Source organism: Rhopalosiphum padi, chromosome 2, assembly GCF_020882245.1.
Source record: "Rhopalosiphum padi isolate XX-2018 chromosome 2, ASM2088224v1, whole genome shotgun sequence".
Taxonomy (NCBI): domain Eukaryota; kingdom Metazoa; phylum Arthropoda; class Insecta; order Hemiptera; family Aphididae; genus Rhopalosiphum; species Rhopalosiphum padi.
Genome location: NC_083598.1, coordinates 45,487,424 through 45,504,156, shown reverse-complemented (window position 1 = coordinate 45,504,156; position 16,733 = coordinate 45,487,424). Strand labels below are relative to the sequence as shown.

Below are 16,733 nucleotides of genomic sequence, written 5' to 3'. Positions count from 1 at the left end.
GACTCCTGTTCGACACAGACCATTCCTAACGTAGAGACGACCCTTTTACAAAAGGTATATCCGAACCCTTTTATTACCCATTTGCGCCAAACGAATATTAAAATTATGATGTACATTAGTATACTACTACACGTATTTTAATAATAATAATATTATGTGACAATTTTTAAAAACCGCTCAAAAACGCATAAAGCTCTTCGGGAATTTTACTTTTTAATTTCCGACTAATTTTCAATCCTAGGTTACCAAATAAAAGTGAGTAAACGTGTCCGTAATATGATTGCCATTATATTATAATTATTAATCGTATAAATTATGATAATCTCACACTATTTTATTAATCGTTTAATTTGTGTGGTTTCTATTGTAATTTCTGAAAAATAATTCTATTATTTCTACACAATAAAATGTTATTTTTCATTTTTCACTGTCGTCCAATATCTATTATATTGACCGTTAGTGTAATATTATGAATATTATGATTAATATGTTTAAATTTTAATCTATATTGATTAATTATTAGTTTTACGAATTAATGGTAAAGTCGAACACAATTTATTATTAACCAGAAAATAAACCATTAATACTATGTTATTATGTGTATTATTGTACTGAATGTAACATAATATCACAAATTATAGATTATATAACATTATAACAATAAAATTGTTGAATTTGGTATTGAAATTTTATGAAATTTAATAAGATAAAACGTGTTTGTTAATTCAAAAAAACCACAAACCCAATAACGCAAAAACACACTGCTTATACTGCTTATAGTGATTTTACAAGCGTTACGTGTATAATCTTAAACGTGGTTCATAAGTCTGTCTGATATATTAATAAATAGCGCATCGTCGACGGTTTAAAAATATGGCAAAACGCTCTTAAGAATAAATTAAGTAAAATTCCGCAAAATCTCTATTACGTTCGGTATGTATAAACTACTCGCACGGGAAATCGTCTCACGATTTATAGTTTTCTCGAAAAAACATAACTTTAGGCGAGCTTAACAGTCTTCTCTTTATAATTGTTTTCGTAGAACAAATTGCCACCATATCATCTACATAAAATTATGCATATGAATATAATATAATAATACACATATATAACACAAATTAATTGTTCAAATTATTTGTAGCATTAACTTGTGGTTATGCATGCAGTTAAAGCCCGGGAGTGTTGATGAAATGATGGTAAATACAACGCGGAACATTGTAACGTCGTATTACGATAACTGTATAAAATTCTGTTGTAATAACTTCCAATACAATATTTGATGTAATAGTGTAAATTATTAAAAACTGAAATTTTCCAATATGACAGCATATTATATTTTATTATATTCTTAATTTTCAATACACGATATTCTCGACTTTTTTTTCTATTAGAAACCGTAAAAATAAAATGTATTGTTTTTAAGAAAATTTAAACATTTTAACAGGAAATTAATGCAAAAAAATCAACAAACAATAATTGTTGGAAATTAAATTTTATCGAAATAACTTTTTCTATAAAAGTACAACACAATACATTAAAATTTTAAACATAGGTACCTAAATATTTTATTATTTGTTTTATTCTGTATGGCGGAACTTGATATTAAATTACTCTATAACATCTATGTTACCTATGTATTACAATTATTACATAGTCTGTACGAAGTTGTAACAATTTATAAATAATAAGTGCCATTTATTTCACGGTGAAATCGAATTTTATGAAAATGAATTAGTTTAAAAGACAATACACTATTAGTGTAAAAAAAAATTGTACATGAAAACTTGTTTGTCTTTGAATAAATGAGAAAATAGAATGCAATGTACTTAATAAAAACTCGTTAATCTGTAAATAGAAATTGAATAATTTTAAATAGGTCTTACCGATATTTCATTTGTCAAACATAATTTGAACAAATGCCAAACAGAACTACTATTATCCATCCGTAAAATTGAATTACACTCACAAATGTTGTAAATATTTATTTTTTTTAAAATTGATATACATGGACTAGTCATTTTATAAACAAGTTTAAATTTATTTTCGAATTTTTTAAGAGATTTCGTTTTTGAATATTATTTTTAAACATCATCTACAAATCTCTTCACGCAATCCACACGTTATAGAACTTGTTTGTGAGAGAGAAAAAAGTAAAAACGTTGATCATGGAATCGATCGAATATTTAGTTAAAACGATTGTAACATTGTAGGTATAAGTATAACTATAATCAATCATCATCACATTTACTTATTGTATAACTTGTAAATACAGATTGTAAATATTATGTTTTGTTCAATAAAAAAAAAGTATAACTAATAGTGATTATACAATACACTAATTTAACAACAAAAATAAAAGTAATAAGTATCGAAGAGAGAACACCAAGACCAAGGTAAATCCAAAATATGTTTTACTGGTCTCGTTTAACAAGTAGCGAGCGGCAAATAATTAGAAGAAAATAATCCATATCAATAAATAATAATCAACGGAATGTGTGCATGATCGTGAAATATTACTACTGGTATTCGTTAAAACGCGGGTATGTAAATAATTTAATTTTTCATCGAGTAAGAATAGGTACGTTGTTATATTTTTAGAATACGTGTACATTGGACAGAATACATTCCACGAATAGCGGCGCATATTATTTAAAATGAAAACGTATCAAATATATTATGCAACGGTCAACGGCAGAGAAGTGAAACAATTTTTATAACCATACAGTATACGTACACAAATACTATTCAATGTCCAACGACTCACAGGTATGCTCTTTTACTACCGTGTATATTTAAATCTTACTAAAACTATATTCGCTGTGGTGTTGGTTCAGATAAAGTTTTTCAGGGCAAAACGACGGCGAAACTTATCGGAAACGGTCGCTGTGTGAATGTGTCACGATTGTATATAAATATAGTATTTTTCAAGTCATATGATTTATTTGGGGAGCAAAGGGCGAACGGGCTTATAATACAGATGGAATCCCTGCGATTCGCATTGATACCGACTGAATCACAAAGCATGCTTTATCCAAGGTCAGATAATCATCGTAAAATATAAAAAATGTAATAATATAAGATACAAATTAACAACTATTTAGGAATTGCTCGTATATGCAACTATATATGCACAGTGGTATATTTTTGTACGGAAATCGATAAAATAATAATAGATATAATACCTATTAGAACGCGAAGTTGTTTAAACAATTTTCTGAATCAAAAACAGTGTTCATGGTTCAACCAAATAAATTAACTATTGAATATATGAATGTATGTAGTATAAAAATGGTCGAAAATATAGTATTTATATTCACAGTTATAATACGAAAAAAATCTTAACCGCGGTACGAGGGCCAAATTATATAAAAATAATAATAGTACAAAGTCACAAATACGTAACATAATTTTTGGGAATTATACTTAGTTTCTCAGTTAGATCGTAATTAAATGCATACATTTTCATAAAGTTTGATATATGAACTTACTAAAGGTTTAAAGTATTGTAAAAGTTAAAAAGTATCACTCACTCCACAGCATATACCTATAATACAGTTAAAACTACATAGCCAAAGTCTTCGCGTTTAAAGTTAACAAAATATAAATAAAACAAATCAACAAACTCGTTTTCAACTATATGTAAGTACATGATTATGGCTAGAAGTGAAATCGAAATTTTTTATTTTCTATAAGCGTTTGCAGAATGATTTATCGATCAATATGTGTATACATGTATAATATAGTGATTTATAACGGTGGTGGTCGCTTATTATTTTCGATGGGTTTGAAACCGTAAGTATTGGAAGTTGCTAAGTATTTATTTTAGGTTTTCGTCGTCGAAATCCGGGATTAAAAACTGAGGGCATCCTAGCTCTTCAACCCCTCTTCGCATTGCCGACGTAGGTATGCACAGCCCGTCCGATCTGTGCAACTAAACAATTACCATATACACACTTGAACGAGCGGACCCGAGTACACGCTGGTTACTTACTTAGATATAACAATATATGGTACAAGCGCTGCGCGTTGTTCGTGAATTATATACATATTTACGTATTTTCGGCGCGGCGTGAGATGAAAAGTCGGTGACGGCTGTGGCGGGCACGGCCACTCCTTCTTCCGATACACTACGGGAATTATTATAGGTATATTTTTGAGAGAATTGCCGAAAGCGCGCGCAGGGATGGAAATCAAACCGGAGGAGCCTATGTATATTGTATATATTATACTCACCGCCACCGCGCCACTGTGCTATATATATTATTACACAGTATACCGTCGTTCATCCACCTCCACCGCGGTGCCACCACCGCCGCCTCCCCCGCCTAGGCCACCACCCTTTTACGCAGCATTAAAAGTTTCATGCAGAGCGAATATCGTCGGCTGTGTTGCCATAGGGATAATCGCATTAAAATCTAAAATGGTCTCCCGTTACACCTTGTTCGTTATTAAAATCCTCCGTATACATTCAAAAATTATTTCGCGGTTTATACAAACGGCAGCGGCGGCCCGCGCGCACTTGCAGCACTAGCTGTTACACACCGAAGTAATGTGCGGCCATTTTTGTTTGGTTTTGTATATTATTATGTTGTGTGCGCGAATGTGGAGTGTGCATGCGTTTTTGAAAGGCTTTGCGGCAGGTTTTCTGAAAGGTTGCCAATAACGATTAGTCCTTTACAATTGTGAACGTGTGCGTGAGAAAGCGAATTCGATAATTAAAAACTAGTGCTTGAAAATCACCGGCCATGTTTTTTCCATCGCGATTCAAATATAATAATAACACACAACTTTTAATCATCGATTTTTATTCAATAATATACATGATATTTTAATGCATTCGATCTGGATTAACCATCATATAATTATAATGTATTATTTTAAGTAAACGAGGGTTATGATGATAATAATAATATCAATAATTAAACCCACAATTTAACTTAAAACATTTGGTCTGCTATATAGCCAAATATCGGGGTTTTCGTCATAGATTATGGTAATATATATATAACGTTTTTACTGGATACACACATACTATCTCACATATTACTCACATCTATACAATATCAAATATAAACTCCTGTCAACGCGTTCTGTATGTCGGTGAGATATTAAAAACAAAATAATTTTTTTTAAAGCAATGTGAAAATATATTTATAATAATATACCTAATTAGATGCATTTTAAAATATATCATATTGTAATAATATATCTAATTAGTAATTTTGTGTAATTAAACGTTTTGGCACAGTTGGAATTATTTATATGGGTTTTGTACACGACCGCGCGGAATCGAAACGACATCTTTCTCTTTTCCAAATGTATAACGACGATCAATATTATTACCATACCAATCCTTCACTTTTATAATAGGTCATATATACATATTACACACGCATTTATATTCGATGACTCGGGATTTTCGTATATATATGTATAAATAAGCGAGAGACCAACAGACGACCCTCCTCTTGTTATAATGTCACCGACATATTGTGTGACTATATATAGTATATATACGAGCCCGGGGGGATATAAGGGTTAAAGCCCCCTCCGCACACGTTGTCTCGAGCAGTATTAAATTATGACTAATATAATATATATACATATAATATACAAATCTGCTTACGAGGAACGACACGTGAAAACTGTAATCAACCTTCTTGAAAAATGAGACCCAAAGTGTAAAATATAATATCAGTAAAGGTTATTATAATAATATTATGCACACGCAGATCGTATTCACATCATATTTTATTGGGATTTGTGTACTATTCGATAAGATCGTATTATTATTTTCATCCGTTTTACGATAAAGTGTATATCGTGATATACATATATTATATTGTACACAGTGTCATACGTACGAATGTATACAAATTTAAATAAAATAATTGGTGTATAAAACACAACCTGGATTTGATTGGCATATATTTTCATGTCTTCTGAATGACTTCCACAACTATATACAAATAGGAAGAAGAAAAAAAAGGTTAAAAGCGAATTATTCATCGCTTTGGCTTTGGCATTTCGCGAAAGGTCAAAACACCCGGAAATCGGGATTCCGACGACAATGTCCCCAAATACTACTGCGTACCTACCGTCTTTTAGTAAAAAAAAAATAAATAATACTGTAAACGTTCAAGAAAGAAAAATACATTTTTTAGTTCGGTTCGTACATAAAAATAATATTACAACGCAATAATCGAGGCAATAATATACGCAACGGCTCGGCGGCCGCGGTGGTCGTATTATGAATATTTTTTAAAACTAAATCGGTTGGTACGAGTGGCTGGCAGAACGAAGGGATGTGTGCCGGATCGAAACTTTAAATTCGCAGTTTAACTCAAGGGATTTGTAACATTGCATTGAGGGAGGAGTTCAATTTATCCTTCTAATTCTGATTAGTCATGCGGGAAATAAAATCAATACTGGCAATAAAAAACCGCCGGAGAGGATGTAAATGAATGCCGCATGCCCGCGATGTTTGCCCAAATATTACCGACATCCTTTCCCCGGCATATATTTTATATAATATACATTGGCTGTCCCTCTGTGCGTACGCGCATTTCAAACAGGGAAAAAAATATTTACGATTAAAAAGCACAGGTCCGTGTGTAAACAGCGACGCAAACTGTTAAGGGAAAAATACACATACACCGAGTATATACTATGTATATACACTATACACAACAAAATAAAATAATAATAATAAACATAAAACCTTTCTTTGGAACTGACAAAAAATGATGTTATTTTCGGGCCGATTTTTTGTTTAAAACGATTTGCTTTCCTATCAACAATTATGTTCAAAATTTTATCTTAAAAAGTAACTGTCTATCGTATTGAAAAACATCACATTTGATTATAACGTATATTTAACAATAATTAAAATAATAATAATAGAGACCATACAAGTCAATACCTTTTATTTGCTTCATCTTTTTCTTTCAAATTTATTTGCATGTGATATAATTATATAATTAGCAGAGTTGAATCCGATTATTATAATACGATAAAACGACTTAAATGTGTTACATTTATTAAGTTAAAATTTTCAATTTTATTAAGTCCTGCTACTTACTTATACTTATACATGTAAAATTTGTATTATATTCATTATAAACTCATAACTATAGAAATCATTTAATTTTTTTTTAATCCATTAATTATTACAGCCGAGACTTAATTAAAAAAAGTGTGAACTGTAATAAATAAATGTAATAATTAAAAAGAGAATTTTTATAAGATTAAATTATTTATCTAAAAGTAGATAAGTAAATATAACGCGTAAACAAAATTTTAAATTTAATAGTAGTTGAGTCGCCACGGTAGAGTGGACGAGAAAACGTTTGTATTTACAGATAGTTTTTATAGACCAATTTACCATGGGTATTTAATTTAGATATTTATTTTGTCCTTTAACTATAGTAGATTGAAGAAAATGGCTCCAAAAACCATTACAAATAATGTTATGTCTAAAACAAAAATGAACAGATTTTCAGATGTTATAAATATTCAAAATATATACTACAAAATTATGTTTATAATGTATATTATTATAGATATTCGTAATATTCCATGCCAAAATTGCCAACCATGCCGTTATCAATGAACACCCGAGGCATCAACAAAAAATTGGCTGGTGTTTTCAAACTTTACATTTTAATAAAATATCTAGCAATTTTTTTTTATACACCGAAAGTGTCGACATTTCAAAGTAAATTAATTTCTTTGAACAAACTCCCTGACCCGGGTGTAATGTAAATGTACACCGGCGGGTTACTTAAATAAAAATATAAATAGCGAAAAAGGTGACATTTTTTATTGTCCGGCATGTTACAATATAATATCTCCGACACCACCATTAATCGGTTAATATCGTTGAATATTGTAATTGACACAATATACAGTTTAAAATGTACAAAGAAAAATCAGAAAATCGGTTTTGAGTGAATCTTTTGATATTATTAGAGCTCACTAATATAATAATATTGTTTTCAAAATAACAGTTGTACACGGCAGTGGAACGTGACGAAATGAAGAAAAAAAATATTTATAATAATAATTAAAATGATAAATGCTGTAGCACTCGGCTGATAATAAGGGAGAAGTTTTTCGAAACGTTTTGCCTCAAATGTAATGACGACTGTAATGCTGTGGTGCACTGTAAAAGTGCAACATTCAGTAGTATAAAATATATCTTGACCCAACTTACCTAACCCAACTGGTGGCCAGCCGATCAGGTCAAAGGTCAGTTAAACACTAAACTACTAAACCCCTTTTACGACTTTAGACTGTTGAAATTTCACTGTAATTGTGGAGTACCGCGTATGTCCAAGACTCGTACGATCGCACCTGCTACCGGTTTTACCCGACCCAAGTTCCTAATACGCATCTAATTTAATAATAACACTAATATTAACCACATTGGTATACATTACAGTAAGTATATTACATTTATTCTATAGCCGCAACCTGTCGGGGTTTTTTTTATCATTTATTTTGACAGGCGTCCATAAACTCTTGTTTAAGGCAAATAGTATACCTATTATAGGTGCAGTCAGTCTCCCACATTCCTGGACAAAACACCGCACGCCACTGCCTACCGATCGTCCGCTCGCCAGCACAGCACTTGTCGCACAACAAATTGCACGCAAAAAATCGTGTGTATGGACTTGATATCTAAATTTCTAATAATATACAACTTACAATATTATTATGATTTTAATATTGTACAATTTGGTAGGTGTCTAACTGCCTAAGACCTAATTATCCTAATTTTTGTAACTAGTCACCTATGCGCCCAATACGTTTATTTTTCAAGACACCTCACCGAATTAATTACAATTTATAAGAAATATAGGGGAAAATAATAACGGCGATCTTTGTAACTATTTAACCGTATGACCTTCACACATCTGATCTTATCAAAAAATGTATATTTTTAAAACGCGATTGCCAACATCGTGTATATTACATTACATTATTAAACGATACGATACTATACCGCGTTGTTTTGCTAACAATTATTATTTATTTTAGAAGCATTCGGACGACAGTGCAGGTTATTAAAAATAATCAAAATATTATAATAATTATTAATAGACGTTCGCCTAGGGAAGTTTCTAGACACGGTTATAATAGTAATTGTCGGGTTTATCAAACGTTTAGATAGCAACGTTGCCGGAAATATCTGATATTTCGGTCATTTCGGAATTGATTCGATTTGTTAATGCGTCTACTAACTTACACTTATTATGATTTATGATTTATGAATTATGATACAAGAATAATTATTTATAATTATTATTCTTATTTACAAGAATTAAAAACTGTTTAAGCATAAAATAATCATTATTAAACTTTCTAAATGTATTTTTAATATTATTATTAATCATTATTACTAAGGATAATTAACGAAATTATAATTAATAATATTTTAACATAATGATAGATCAATAATTCTTGAAAATATTTTTATACTTGTAACAGTTTTTTTAATAATAGGCTTACAAAAAATAATTTCCAATACAAACACGACAAACAGAATACGTCACGCTTGCCCCTCCAACACTTCCACCACCACACAAACCGATAATACTATACTTCATATCACGTGCACTTACCCAATACGTTAAGACCATTTGCGTCTGTCGAAAATCCAATGCATCTGATGTGTACCGTGGGGCCGACGGGGTAAAAATGAAATAACGATTATCAAGAAAAACCGAAAACCGAACTTTCGTAACTATAATAAATAGTAATCAAAAAATAAATTTAACACTATTATACGAAAAAACACGATTTGCATACTCGACGACATCATCATATTTTATTATTTCCATTGCTTTCGTTAAAAATCGTCGAATTCTAGCGGGGATACCGGACCAACACGTTTACGTGCGACTTTTTTTTCTTTTCCGTAAACGCATGCACGCGTCGCGAGTATTTAAGTGTACGTACCTGGATGGTAGTGTGAGTGCTGTTTGGGTGTATGCGCGCTTGTATGAGTGTGTGTTTGTGTATGAGTGTGTGTTTGCGCTGAGCTGCAGGAGACGACCGCTGCACAGACGTCTAGCCGGCATAGACGCGGGCCGAGAAACTAGTTCTGGTTTTTTTTTATTATTATTATTATTATTATTTGTTATTACGCTATTCATTCTCCTCCGTCTGAGTACACACATACACTGTACACACTGCACACACTCACATCTTCACACACACATATAAGACCTAGACGTCTGGCGTTCTAGTAAAAAAAAAATAATATAATGGTGTGGGTTCCGGCTCTCGAAAGTGAATGCGGCACAGTTGCATCGCCGCCGTCGCCGACATTAAGCAGTTCTCAAAATATGCATATACACACGAGCACGCACACTAATAAAATGGCAAATTTTTTCCTCGCCCACGATGGAGAAAAAATTTTATTTTTAATTTTGTTTGGGAGTTATATTCTCTTCCCAAGCATGAAACGGCGTTGTCATTTCGATTTTGAATTTCGAGGTCATTATTTTTGTTTGACAATATTAATAGATTCGACATTTCTACGTCTACCGTATAACGACTAGAATTTTAATTACCAGCCATCATATACCTATTATTACACTGGAAATCGAAAAATTGGCCATATTGGCGTTTTCCATTATTGTACTTTACACACTTTATAAAGTTTTTTAAAAATTATATATGTTCTTAAGTCTACTTATATCAAGTGAGTACCTAAATCAAATGCAAATGACTTTTTTACAATAATAAATAATAGTTTTATTGTATTTACATTGATTAATTTTATTCATTAATTAGTTTAAATAATGATTTACAAATTAAGAAAATTGATATTAAATAACAGTTAAATATTCTAAATCTTTCGTTTGTCATACAAGATATTAAAATTTAAAACATTGAAAGTATATTTTTACATATTTTGAAGGATGTTTCTTAAGGTTATTGTGTTATTATAGTTTTTATTATAATAGATTTGAGTACGTTAATTTAATTTGTAAATTAATTATTCTACTATAAGAAATAATAATTTTTCAAGAAGATTTGAGTACTAGTTTAACGCTTAACTTAAAATTTTTATATATTATTATGTTACTTAAATTAAAATACTAAAAATCTTAAATTATTCATTATTAAATTTTGTAATTAGCACACATTGAACAAATATGGAAATATTTTATCCATACTATATGATAGTCATGTTAAAATAATAGATAGGTATGTTTAACCAATTATACACAAATTAATATCGTTCATGTCTAACTTTATAGGCACTATTTTTTATTATATCAAAATCGAAACTATTGTTATTGCTGTTATTGGAAAACGCGCCGTGGTTCAAGATTGAACGCTATGTGAGCATTTTTTGTATACAACAATATTTTTGATGAAATTAAAGGGTAAATAACTTTGGAATCGAGGAGCCCAGCTGGCTGCTGTAGTAAACAAATAACGGCACAAAACTACGCCGTTGTGTATATGTAGCGCGTAGTAAAAAGATTCGGCGGAATGGTGGTAAGCCTAAAAAGGAAAATCAATATATTCCATGAAGTACTTCGCGAAACCGCTAATTCCAAATTACGTTTTTCGTGTTTCCTATCGTTTTACATCGCTTGAACAAAATGAAGATAAAAAAAAAATGGGAAAAAACGAAAGGAAAAGAACTTTCGAGTGGCCTCGCGTATATATTATATATATATGAGTATAAAGTATTTCGCGTATGGTTGTTTTTTTTTACGAGGGTTGAAATACACGCCACCGCCTTCCGGTTTGACAAATTCGGCTCGTACATCAAAATGCTCAAAAGGTCCTCGAGATCCGTCCGGCGGCAGCGGTATAGGGCGGAGGAAATGAAAAACCCCTGTAATTTATATCCATTTTGGAATGCGTTTTACTATCATTATAATAATATATTATATTGTGTTCACCGTCGTCGTCGTCGTCGGCGGCGGCGGCGCGGTCCAACAGCATCGAGAAATGCGTATTCTCTTTCTATATATAATATATCCGCGTATACCTCCGCAGCTCCTATCATAAAAACAACGACGGTTCCTATTTCATTTGTTTATTTTCACAAATTGATCACGTTGTTTGGGAAATGATAAAGTTTTTTACGTGTTTCCACTTTCCACCCATCATCCGAGGGTAAAAAACAAAATAATATATTTTATACGTGGCCGTAAAATGGATTAAATAATATTGTAAAGCACAATCGTCGATATAAAGTTATTCTTTATGTTTTACATTACTACAGTGCGAAAAAATATAATTCCGAACGTTTTGGGTATTACTCATATTATAGTAGGTGCGCTGTACGTACCTAAGTACATAATATAGTTTACACATGGGAAAGGGTAAAGGCAACACATAATATTCGGACGATGATAAAAAGCTAGCATTGACCTTTCAATGTCTAGACACTTATTATCTAAAATCTCAATACGTCTATGTTTATTTTAATTTATAGTAGGTAAAAAAATTTTTTTTTTAAGCGATGACTATCAGAGTGGCATATATAACAGTTGTTCAATTTACTATATATTGCTATACTATTATAATATGTAGTATATTTAGTATATTAATTATTAAAGGTACTAATATTATATTTTTACATTGATAAATATGATAATAAAATAATAGCATATAATGCATTTGTATTACTATAATAGTTTTTAAACGAACAACGATTTGTAATGTGCTGAAATATCCGATTGAAAGAGACTGAATGTTTCTATATGAAATATAAATGAGCATGATTGAACAACAATAATGCGCGCACGGATATGTGATACAGAATATTATACAACAAACTGTCCAACGACAATAACCATAATATTATTATTATGTAATTGTGTTTGCATTCGTAAATTCGCTAATTTATTGTTTTGATTTAGGGGAATTTTTAACTCCTCATTATTAAATATATATAAATTTATATAACAAACATATTAAGTATATAGTTAGGTAATAACTAGTCTGTATAGGCAAATACGTGTCAATCACGTGAAGGTCATCATCACTCATCACTCATCAGTTACGATTAACTATGCATACAGTTAACTATTGATTACCGATTGATAATTTTTCTATAGGTAAGTAAATTATTTTCAATATCGACATTCGACATAATATGTAAATCTAATATTATATACCTTTACAACATACTGCACCCAGTGTATACAATATTATTATATTGTTTCAGTATACCTTTATATACATACCTATTATACATTGAAAACATTGAATTTTCATAGTTTTTAGTATCTTATTTTGAAGCGTTTATACGAGATTTTACTGAATTAGGTAACAATTTTTTTTTGTTAAGCCATTTATTCGAAATCTATTATTGAACATATTATATATTTACGGTAGTCTTTCCAACCATACTACCTATATTATCATACTGATATAAGTATATAATTATGCATCATTATTATATAATACGTATATGCAGTCATCATGCAGACGTCCATTTCATAAGGTAATAAGTTAAGAATAAATAATAATGATTTTCATTATACCTATTATAATATAATAATTTATAAATTATAACATACTAACATAGTTTTAACATTTATGCTGTATATAAAATATAAATATACAAATACTTAACACTACTTTATATTTTCATTGTTTCTATATTAAGTATTAATTCATTCAACTGCATAAAAAATAGAATCTTATGCAATAAGTCCATATCATACACAAAAGAAGCGTTGTCGTGTCTATTAAAAATAATCAAATCACATGTAAATATACGAGCTTTAGACTTAATACATCTTAGAACCTCAGTATTTCATAATTAAGTCATATATATATTATATTTGTTCTAGTCCTAAATATATATAGACATAAAAAACTCTTAAATAGTACTTTAATAAGGTTAGAATTGAATTTGTATGTACGAATATATCCGTGTATCATCTAAGTTATTATTATTATTTATTAAATGTTAGTTATTATCGTTCAAGTATATTCGTATATTCAGTCACTGTATACAGAGAATGGCATCTCTGCACACGTATGACGCATGTACATTGTACATGGTATATATAATATACAATAAATGGCCAAAGTTAACAAATTGTATGTGTATGTGTGTAAAATTTTGTTTTGTAAAATGGAAGAAAAGTACGATCAAAACCTCTATCGGTAATGTATTTTGGTAGAATATACTCGTATTAATTTTTATTCACCATTAAAACACCTTAACGCATTGTAACAGCTATAATAATTGATAACTATTGAATTGCACTTAATTACTACTTTATTATAATACGATCAAATATATTATATTAATACAGATTTGAATTTACACATCATGTGTCAATATATTATTATGCGTGCACAATGACCAACTATATCTATGTGCGTCTTAAAAACCATATTTTTTTTTATATAATACTTGTAGTTCATATAGACAAGGTGTAGACAATAAATAATTATAATAAATAGCTTTGTTGTGCACAATATAATAATATTACATATTTTACAAACATTGAAATATTTATATATTTTAATATATTTTATTTTATAATTATTCAAATTAACAACTTAATAATAACGAAAAATTATGTTTAAATTGAATAATAGTCGTATGTAAATATTGTGCGTCGATTATATCTAAAGGTATTCCGCCCACCTTATTTTATAAAATATAGTATATAGTTGCCACGAAACAGTAACATATTATCATAGGTCGGCGGTATGTAATTTTTGAATTTCTGATGGCTGGTCCGAATCATGACTTCAACGCCAAGTTACCACGCGCTTATTATATACAACACTTGGACCTACCAGAGATTTGCGATAATTTTCGAGTACATAAATTGCGATAAAATTTCTTTATACTGCAGATCACAATCATTAAGAATGCAACATCAATTGTACATCATACATAATACGCAAATACCTATATACTGCGAGCAGCAACGGGCATTTGATATAGGTATATATTATAACCTACAGGCGTTTGGTCTGCACTAGAGGTCATTTATTCGTTTTATGCAAACGTATTATATTTATATATATATATATATTGTATTGACGTGCATAATATAATGCGGCCGGTGCAAAAATATTTCCCAAACCGGTTATACATTTTCGGGAGAACAACGAATCGGTGGCAAATGCACTGCTCCCCGTGAGTGTGTATATAATGTATATAGGTATACGATATATCTATATACCACTATGATAAATTGCATTATATATATATATATATATATATATATACATAATATAATATATGTATAGGTACATGCAGTTTGTCGTTTGCTGCATAATGCGTGCATTTTAAATGATTATAACCAGATATAAATGTATAATTGTATAAACGTATCATATACATTATTATTTATTATGCTCCTAGCGAGAAAAACGTATAGATTTTCCAAAGAGAGCGAGAGAGAGAGAAACAGAGTGAAAGAAGGAGAGACAGAGACAAATCACAATCTGAGAGAGGGAAAAATTGTATAAGTCAAAATTATACGTCATTAATAAACATTATCCAATTACTAACTGAGAAGTGTTTTCATACCTATATAGAGTCCCTGCGGCGGCTAACACAGTGTTCCCATATAATTACCTAGCCCTAAGACTTACGCGCAATGCAGGTTCACGTAATTCATGTTGCAAGTCTGATAATATTCTACTGCACTTTTATGCATATTATATTATAATTTTATTCGTGCATAAAAACTGCATCCAAACATATTTTTTTCCTTTTCCATAATTTCTACGCCACCGTCTATGTTTTCTACAACTAACTCACATACCATGTGTTTACATACACAGCTATATTTATACGTTTTATTTGTATGTAAAACATTAGTTAAATTGAATATTTGGTAACGGAAGATGATTTTTTTCAGAGTTTAGGGAAATATTTGAGAGTATAGGCACATATGAATGATATACGAATAAAAATAGAAGAAAGCGTATAGAACTGAAAGGTGGAAAAAACCGTTGCCGCTTAACAGCGTTATATACATGTACTATAGAACTTATATGGGGGTGCAAAACCGTTTTATTTTACACCAACCCTTTTCAGTAAACAGGTCGTTTTCTTTTTTTTCCCTAAACGCTTAAATTTACGAGCTGTTTCCTCATTTTTTTTCACAGAGTATTGCCTGCAACACTACGGTGGCGACAGCGGCAACGGCATGGTGCAGTATAAGGGTGGCGTTATAATATTACATACAATTTGAACGATCAACAGGCTAATTCACATACACTCGTGCACAAATATACGAAAAGATATTTGAATGCTACTACCACTATCGCTATTTCCGTGAACCATAATAATATATAATATATATAAATCGGACTGTTGTAAATACAGTATAATATATATTATACATATAAGTATATATTATAATATATATACGTATTTATATAGTATGACCATGGGAGTTGCATTTTGTAAATTATGTAAGCTAGACAGTAGACAGACACTATACGGGCTGTTGACCTTGGGATACTTTACTAGTCTGCCGGGCAAAATTAATATGTGCATGATAAATTCTAAAAACGTGGACAGGTGAGGCACCGCTAACGGGTGGCGCGAACTGCGTCTGGCGACGATGGTTATTTTATTATTATTGTTATTATTTTTTTTTTGCATACAGTAATTTATATCTACAAAACATTTGTAGTATACGTACAGGTAGTTGTCATTGCGTCTTATGGAGCACCGACAATTTATGAATATAAATTTAATATATATATGG

General features: G+C 30.4%; 1 protein-coding gene across 3 annotated transcripts in view; it reads right to left on the bottom strand.

Moving 5' to 3' along the window:
* The window catches only part of LOC132922631 (broad-complex core protein isoforms 1/2/3/4/5-like), a 77,742-nt gene that overhangs the window by 41,945 nt on the left and 19,064 nt on the right, over positions 1-16,733 (bottom strand). Inside the window, exon 1 of one of the 3 annotated variants that reach the window (XM_060986247.1) lies at positions 9,627-10,084. The exons of the other annotated variants lie outside the window; for them this stretch is intronic. The gene's annotated coding sequence lies outside the window, so the exon portion shown is untranslated. Of the gene's footprint in view, positions 1-9,626; positions 10,085-16,733 lie in introns of those variants that run through there. 3 annotated transcript variants of the gene reach the window in all.